This window comes from Berghia stephanieae, chromosome 3, assembly GCF_034508935.2.
Source record: "Berghia stephanieae isolate SIO BIC M18660-M18661 chromosome 3, UCSD_Bste_1.3, whole genome shotgun sequence".
Lineage (NCBI taxonomy): Eukaryota > Metazoa > Mollusca > Gastropoda > Nudibranchia > Aeolidiidae > Berghia > Berghia stephanieae.
This window is the reverse complement of record NC_088362.1, coordinates 98,377,163-98,387,162: the sequence shown is the minus strand read 5'-3', so window position 1 is coordinate 98,387,162 and position 10,000 is coordinate 98,377,163.

The following is a 10,000-nucleotide window of genomic DNA, read 5'->3' as shown; positions in this document are numbered from 1 at the left end:
TAAACGTTATAGCAAGCCTGGTCTGGTTTGGCCAGGTAAGACGTGAGAAGATTGATTGTCATTGATGTGGTGTGGAAAGAACAGGAACGAGCGACCGACCGTTGTCACCCCCGTTATCTCTGACACCCATGGGGTCATAGGGACGGACTAGACGACTGTCTCTCGTACATTAACAAAAAAACGTTTTTTTATTCATTTTTGGCCAGACATAATTTACTTAAAAATAAGGATGCATGAGATAAACCTCAACTTGTTAATAGTTCCGACAGCCCCAATTATTGTTTATATTGAAAAGATGATTTTTTAAAATAATCGCAGGATGATTTTTTTTTTGGGACAAATTGAGGCTCATTTCAAACATCGATATTTGAAGTTAAAAAAAAAATATCTGATCGAAAAAGTGAAAAAAAAAATAGTTTTGTCAAAGTTGGCCATTTCAGTGACTTGTCTTTTATTCACGTTTGGCCACTGTCTTTTTTGGTTCATTTGTGACCCTTTGTGTCAAAACGGTATTATATCGGGATGGACCAGATGCTAAAAAGTCAAATTATAGTGAAACTGGTAAAAAGTATGAAACGTTGGTATTTAGCACAGTAAAATAGCATATTCCTTCTCCTCTATAAAGCAAACAAACTCAACTTAAGCATGATATTTCTGGCTACAAATTCAATTTTCAGCATCTTAGTCATCCCGACTTAATACCGTTTTGAGACGAAGGGTCGCATTTGTGCCTTGTTGTTTCCTTGTCATACATGAACAACGTTACAAGATGGGACAGCTGCGTAGGTAAAGACACTGAATGAATTGTGAAGCAAAGGTGATCATTTGATGCTAGATATTTATTTAATATTTGAAATGAAATGGACAAAGGGTGTACGATCCGATAGTGATGTCGTTTCTTCTTCTCTTTACTAGCCTATCCTGCTTCTTTGGTTTGTGATTGTATTTTTGACAGGGGATATTTTTTTTTCTGTAAATCTTCTGCCTGTTTGTTCTTGGTTATTTATAATTTAGCTTATGATATCTTTAGGTTATGATTTTGATTTACATTTGTACTATTTTTGTTAGATTGCTTGTTTTTTTGTTTCAGGGGTCTCTCATATAACCTCAATTGTGTTGGAAGAGACCTAAAGCAACAAAAAAAAAAAAAAAAAAAGGCTGGTAGAAAGTGAATTTTGAATTTTAAAAGCGTAAAGTGTGCATGTGATAAAAAATGAATATAACAGCTTAAAAAGAAAACAATTTGCCAAACAAGGAACGTTTCGGACTCAAATCCCCTCTTCAGCCAACAATAAAAACATAAATACATTACGAAAACGAGTAAATGTGATAAAACATAAACAATAATGAATATAACGGCTTTAAGAAAGAACAATTATTTACCAAACACGGAAAGTTTCGGGCTCAAAACCCCTCTTCAGCCAACAATAAAAAAAATAAATACATTACTAAAACGCCAGATAGACGACAAAAAGATCAAGAATTTTGAAGCAAAGATAAAAATTTGAAATTATTTAATATAAAATGGACAGTCTGGTAGGAAGTGACTTCAATTGTGACCCTTCGCCTCAAAACGGTATTAAGTCGGGATGGTTCAGATGTTGAAAATTGAATGTATAGCCAGAAATATCAGACTTGTGTTTAGTTTGTATGTTTTATTGAGGAGAAAGGATACTATATTTTAGGGTGCTAATGCCAACAATTTATATTTTTGACCAGTTTAACATTTAATTCGGCTTTTAAGCATCTGATTCGTTCCGACATAATACCGTTTTGAGACGATGGGTCACAATTTTTAAAGTGGAAAATGTGCATGTGATAAAAGATAAACAATTATTATGAATATAACAGCTTTAAAAAAAAAAGAACAACTTACCAAATACGAAGGTTTCGAGCTCAAAACCCCTCTTCAGCCAACAACAAAAAACAATACAAACATGAATACATTAGGAAAAAGCCAGATAGACGACAAATAGATCTCGCCAAATACCATTTGGAACGATGGGTCATAATTATTAAGATTTTGCGATGATTAAGAAACAAAATTCACTCTTTAACAATCTGAAAAGATATGTATAAAAGATTGCCAGACAATGAAGATAGAAACATACAAGAAAAAATCACCACCCCCTCCCCCCCCCCCCCCCCCCCCCCCCCCCAACAATTTTTTAATTCTTTTTTTTTAAATTCTGCCTCAACTGGGGTAAATAAAAGAAGAAAAAAAAAACCCCAAAAATCACGATACAAGGGGGAAAAAATCAGCCTGCCTAGATTGGGGAAAATACAAGGGGGAAAAAATCAGCCTGCCTAGATTGGGGAAAATACAAGGGGGAAATATCAGCCTGCCTAGATTGGGGAAAATACAAGGGGGGAAAAATCAGCCTGCCTAGATTGGGGAAGCTACAAGGGGAAAAAAATCAGCCTGCCTAGATTGGGGAAAATACAAGGGGGAAAAAATCAGCCTGCCTAGATTGGGGAAAATACAAGGAGGAAAAAATCAGCCTGCCTAGATTGGGGAAAATACAAGGGGGAAAAATCAGCCTGCCTAGATTGGGGAAAATACAAAGGGGAAAAAATCAGCCTGCCTAGATTGGGGAAAATACAAGGGGGAAAATCAGCCTGCCTAGATTGGGGAAAATACAAGGGGGGAAAGTCAGCCTGCCTAGATTGGGGAAAATACAAGGGGGAAAATCAGCCTGCCTAGATTGGGGAAAATACAAGGGGGGAAAAATCAGCCTGCCTAGATTGGGGAAAATACAAGGGGGAAAAATCAGCCTGCCTAGATTGGGGAAAATACAAGGGGGAAAATCAGCCTGCCTAGATTGGGGAAAATACAAGGGGGAAAGTCAGCCTGCCTAGATTGGGGAAAATACAAGGGGGAAAATCAGCCTGCCTAGATTGGGGAAAATACAAGGGGGAAAAAATCAGCCTGCCTAGATTGGGGAAAATACAAGGGGGAAAAATCAGCCTGCCTAGATTGGGGAAAATACAAGGGGGAAAAAATCAGCCTGCCTAGATTGGGGAAAATACAAGGGGGAAAATCAGCCTGCCTAGATTGGGGAAAATACAATGGGGAATATCAGCCTGCCTAGATTGGGGAAAATACAAGGGGGAAAATCAGCCTGCCTAGATTGGGGAAAATACAAGGGGGAAAATCAGCCTGCCTAGATTGGGGAAAATACAAGGGGGAAAAAATCAGCCTGCCTAGATTGGGGAAAATACAAGGGGGAAAAAATCAGCCTGCCTAGATTGGGGAAAATACAAGGGGGAAAAAATCAGCCTGCCTAGATTGGGGAAAATACAAGGGGGAAAAAATCAGCCTGCCTAGATTGGGGAAAATACAAGGGGGAAAAAATCAGCCTGCCTCGATTGGAGATAATACAAGGGGGCAAATCAGCCTGCCTAGATTGGGGAAAATACAAGGGGGAAAATCAGCCTGCCTAGATTGGGGAAAATACAAGGGAGAAAAAATCAGCCTGCCTAGATTGGGGAAAATACAAGGAGGAAAAAATCAGCCTGCCTAGACTGGGGAAAATACAAGGGGGAAAAAATCAGCCTGCCTAGATTGGGGAAAATACAAGGGGGAAAAAATCAGCCTGCCTAGATTGGGGAAAATACAAGGGGGAAAAAATCAGCCTGCCTAGATTGGGGAAAATACAAGGGGGCAAATCAGCCTGCCTAGATTGGGGAAAATACAAGGGGGAAAATCAGCCTGCCTAGATTGGGGAAAATACAAGGGGGAAAATCAGCCTGCCTAGATTGGGGAAAATACAAGGGGGAAAAAATCAGCCTGCCTAGATTGGAGAAAATACAAGGGGGCAAATCAGCCTGCCTAGATTGGGGAAAATACAAGGGGGAAAATCAGCCTGCCTTGATCGGGGAAAATACAAGGGGGAAAATCAACCTGCCTAGATTGGGGAAAATACAAGGGGGAAAATCAGCCTGCCTAGATTGGGGAAAATACAAGGGAGAAAATCAGCCTGCCTAGATTGGGGAAAATACAAGGGGGAAAATCAGCCTGCCTAGATCGGGAAAATACAAGGGGGAAAATCAACCTGCCTAGATTGGGGAAAATACAAGGGGGAAAATCAGCCTGCCTAGATTGGGGAAAATACAAGGGGGAAAATCAGCCTGCCTAGATTGGGGAAAATACAAGGGGGAAAATCAGCCTGCCTAGATTGGGGAAAATACAAGGGGGAAAATCAGCCTGCCTAGATCGGGGAAAATACAAGGGGGAAAATCAACCTGCCTAGATTGGGGAAAATACAAGGGGGAAAATCAGCCTGCCTAGATTGGGGAAAATACAAGGGGGAAAATCAGCCTGCCTAGATTGGGGAAAATACAAGGGGGAAAATCAGCCTGCCTAGATCGGGGAAAATACAAGGGGGAAAATCAACCTGCCTAGATTGGGGAAAATACAAGGGGGAAAATCAGCCTGCCTAGATTGGGGAAAATACAAGGGGGAAAATCAGCCTGCCTAGATCGGGGAAAATACAAGAAGTGCGGCTATGTGGTCTAGTGGAATGACAATCGGGTGATATTTTCTTGTATTTTTCTTTTTCCTTTGTCTGGCACTGTTTCATACAAACCATTTCAGATTTTTATCTTTCACTAGAGGGCACCTAACCTGTTCCCGAATATATCCCTTTAACTCCGGAAAGACACGTATTAAAAAATTTGACCCGAAAACTCGTCCTTCAAATATTTGATCGATTTAAATGACCCCTCATCCTGACAAAAACTCTCAAACCTGGGACTTCGCGAGGTCACAGGTTTGAAATATTTTTGCCAGGATGAGGGTCATACGAGTAAACCGATCGATATTTATTGTAGGACGATTTTCTAGTAATTTTTTAAAAAAAATAGTCTACGTGTCTTGCCAGAGTACGCAAGTGACTGGTGAATAAATCTTACTCACATCAGTCAAGGCATTATCTTAACTAAAACTTTATAAAAATAAACTTTAAATTCAAATATACGCATCAACTAAATATGTATCCCGACCGACGTGCACTTATTTTCAGGTCTGATCTCCCAATTCCTTATGAGCTCATTGTCGTAATGGAAATCTCGAAAAATGACGCAAAATATTGTCTCCATTTCAACAATGTTAAACTAGGCCCATAAGGATGTTCGGATCTCAGACCTGCACATATGTACACGTCGACCCCGACATATTACCTAAAAAGAATAACAACAATTTTTTTACATAATATATTCTGGAAATAATGCTTGGATGCAAAGGTATTGAGATGGACCCACCCACAATACTATCTAGTCTTGTCCAACTACCATCGCTTGTGATGGTGACAGTCAGTCAAAAGGACAAGATGGTACGTTACCATTGGTAACACGACGACAAATAAGATGAACAATAAATAGAAACAGAGACATTAAAAAAAATTGTCATATTTCACCTTTCAATCTATCCATCATCTATCTATTAAGTTATTCAACTATCTATTCATTTTGTATATGTATGCATTATCTATCTATCTATCTATCTATCTATCTATCTATCTATCTATCTATCTATCTATCTATCTATCTATCTATCTATCTATCTATCTATCTATCTATCTATCTATCTATCTATCTATCTATCTATCTATCTATCTATCTATTTATCTATCTATCTATTATCTATCTATCTATCTATCTATCTATCTATCTATCTATCTATCTATCTATCTATCTATCTATCTATCTATCTATCTATCTATCTATCTTTCTATCTATCTATCTATATATCTATCTATCTATCTATCTATCTATCTATATATCTATCTATCTATCTATATCTATCTATCTATCTATATGTCTGTTAGTCAAGAAGAGGTCTTTAAAATGCCAAAAGGAATGTTTAACATCAAATATTTTTCTAACTCCTCTTCCAGTATATATCAATTTCTTTCCATTTTATGTCATATTGTTTATCTATTTTCAATACATTATTTCTATTCAATCTTCTAATCTATACATCTTTCCCCCTACATTATATTATTTGGTAAGAACCTATGATGAATTTCACGGATGACTGGCGACGATAAAAGGCCCTTAGGTAAAAAGACAATGGGCACGGTGTACGTTATAATGTGTGGGTTATTGGGATCAACATCACTGGCAGGCAGGATGTTTCCGTAGATGTTTTACTTGATTACTCTCGTCAAGTTGTGTATGTATCGACATCATTGGCTATTAAATATCTACACCTTGTGCGGCTATGTGGTCGTGGTATGACACTCGTTTTCTGATCGGAAGGTCCTGGGTTCGAGCCTCGCGCTCGGCGCATAGTTGAGTCCTTGGAGAAGGCTCTTTACTCACATTCTCTCACCGTACTCAGGTGTAAAATGAGTACCTGGCCGTTATCAGGGTTGTCTGTGTCCTAAAAAATTTGTACTATCGCCTGACAGGCGTCATGTCTCGTCTTACATGTTATGTGTTGCTGTTGGCCAGGGACCCCTTGTAAAGCGCTTTGAGCACGTTTAGTGGATATTGCTCTATTTCAAAGCTCAAGTTTAGTTTGATTACTCTCGCCAAGTTGTGTATGTATTCACATCATTGGCTATTAAATATCTACACATGTCGTACTTAGTTGAAGGGCAGTTTGTTTTTTTTTACAACATTGAGATAAACAAATCTACTGCCATCTGTATGTCCCGTAATTTACACTATGTAATTATTCTTACAGCCTACAATATTATTATACTATATATACCTATTACCAAATTTTACTTTACCACATTATATTTACGTATATTATGTTTATGTATGTATCATTGTCGGCATTTTATACGTCTGTACAAAAATTTTCTTTTGGATGAATAAAGTACATTATTATTATTATTATTATTATTATTATTATTATTATTATTATTATTATTATTATTATTATTATTATTATTATTATTATTATTATTATTATTATTATTATTATTATTCATTATTTTATTAATATTATTATTATTATTATTATTATTATTATTATTATTATTATTATTATTATTATTATTATTATTATCTTCTTGTGAATTTTGGACACGATTACGACAGGTTTGTCAATAAATGATCTATCGTGTTATTTTGACAAAACAAGAGAATATTGCTATACGAGAGGCAATCTGGCAAAACCGGTCGGATGTCGAAAAAATCCGAATCCCATATTATTACATAATATTTGAATAGAGGCGCCATTTTGAACAAAATGTGGTTTGAATTTTGTTGTATTCTAATTTGCATTAGTATTTAATTTAAGGGGCGGGGGGTGAAGTTTTAATGGAGAAAATCGTTTTAAAGACAGCATAGTATATTATACGTTGGGGGGGGGGGGGGGGGAATAATTTTATAACTTTAATGAAAATCTTCGGAATGTAGGTGTATAATAGACGGAATGAAAAAAAACGAAAATCATGCAGATAACGGTTTTCACTTTATTCACTCATATCACTGGCTCGCGCGACATCCGACGGGTTTTGCCAAATCACCTCACATATTATATTATGTAATGTCTCAAAACTGTATTATGTAGGATATACTACTATATACTACTATATATAATACTACTACACTTTACTACAAACCCACCCATATACCTACTATTATATATATACTATATACTACTACTACTACTACTACTACTACTATATACTACTACTACTACTATACTACTACTACTACTTACTACTACGCATACTGCATACTGCCACACCACAACGCCACCTCACTATCACCAACCCACCACTACTACTACTACTACTACTACTACTACTACTACTACTACTACTACTACTACTACTACTACTACTACTACTACTACTACTACTACTACTACAACCACCACCACTACTACTACAATCACTACCAATACTACAACGACTTTTTTTCTCTTTATTTCTCATAACCATCTCCACCACCCCCCTCCTTTCTCCCCCAATGCCCCCCCCCCCCCTATACCACGTCCTCCTTATCTATCTTATCCCTACATAACTTTGTCGCCAAACATCACACATTCTTACTTGATAGTTGACATTATCACTCCTCAACTTGACTTAACCACTATTCATTTGATCATTTTCAACAATCTCTGATCACGATATTCCAAACATTCGTGTCAACTCTCTTCGCCTAACGACAGAGCATCTGTTTGAACGGTGTGTTGTGACAACCACCACCACCACTACTACTGCTACTATTACTACTACTATTACTACTACTACTACTACTACTACTACTACTACTACTACTACTACTACTACTACTACTACTACAACTAATACTACTACTACTACTACTACTACTACTACTACTACTACTACTACTACTAATACTACTACTACTCTTACTACAACCACCACCACCACTACTACTGCTACTATTACTACTACTACTACTACTACTACTACTACTACTACTACTACTACTACTACTACTACTACTACTACCGCTACTGCATACTGCCACACCCACAACCGCCACCTCCACTATCACCAACCCCACCACTACTACTACTACTACTACTACCACTACTACTACTACTACTACTACTACTACTACTACTACTACTACTACTACAACAACAACAACAACCACCACTACTACTACGACTACAATCACTACCAATACTAAAACTACTTTTTTCTCTTTATTTCTCATTAACCATCTCCACCCCCCCCCCTTCCCAGCTCTCCCCAAATGTCCCCCTAAAGGACGTCCTCCTTATCTATCTTATCCCTACATAACTTTGTCGCCAAACATCACACATTCTTACTTGATAGTTGACATTATCACTCCTCAACTTGACTTAACCACTATTCATTTGATCATTTTCAACAATCTCTGATCACGATATTCCAAACATTCGTGTCAACTCTCTTCGCCTAACGACAGAGCATCTGTTTGAACGGTGTGTTGTGACGATGCTCCCGGGCGGGTTCGTGACGGTGCACGAGTGCGGACCGGACTTTGCTGATCGGGTCGATCGTCATAACATAGTAGTGTGAGAACCATAAGAGGCTGCTGCTGCCTCGTGGTAGAAAATAGAAAGCAACAGAGAAGAAAACGACTCGTATCTAGATATTGATGCTATGCGTTTAGGTAAATTACTCACCACATCCGTCAGTCGGATATAGATAGAACGAAGATGACGTCACTCAAGCCTTTGTTATTGTATTTTGCCTTCCGGGTTTGTGAGTGATTCTTACAAAACTGTATCAACTACACTATAAAAGTTCAGGGTTACACATAGTTTTGTGTGTTGGTCCGTTATACTTCCGGATGGCAATGTTATGAGCTTCTTAGCCAGGCGCATACTATCTATACCGTACTAGAATGACACAAAACAATTTGTAACTTTAAATGATTATAGTCTTATTGGTAGAATTTAGTGAGAACTAATCATTAAAATGCCTGTCTAAAAACAATAACAAAGCTGAGTGACGTCACCTCTGTTCCATCTATGTTCTTGTGCGGTTACGTGGTCTTGTGGTATAACAATCTCTTTCGGATCGGAAGGTCCTGGGTTCGAGCCTCGCTCGACGCATAGTTGAGTCCTTGGAAAAGCCTCTTTACTCACATTCTCTTCCCGTACTCAGGTGTAGAATGAGTGCCTGGCCGTTAACAGCGTTCTCTCTGTCGGAAAACAAATGTAATATCGTCGAACAGGCGTCATGTTTCGTTCTACATGTTACGTGTTGCTGTTGGTAAGAAACCCTTTGTAAAGCGCTTTGAGCACGTTTAGTGAATATTGCTCAATATAAACGTTCAAGCTTTTTTTGTTTTACTTCTTCACACTGACAAAACACTTTTTTTTTCATTTTTATTAGAGAACTTTCAATTCATATTTAGATCGACTAGGCTAAGGCGAGCATCAACATGCTCTAAGTCTTAAATGTTATCATTAAAAATAATATCTGGTTCATGATTTGAAAAAAAAATTATAACTTATGACCCACATTCACTAAAGGGTGTTATGACGGGGGTGATGTAGACGCTTAAAAATTGA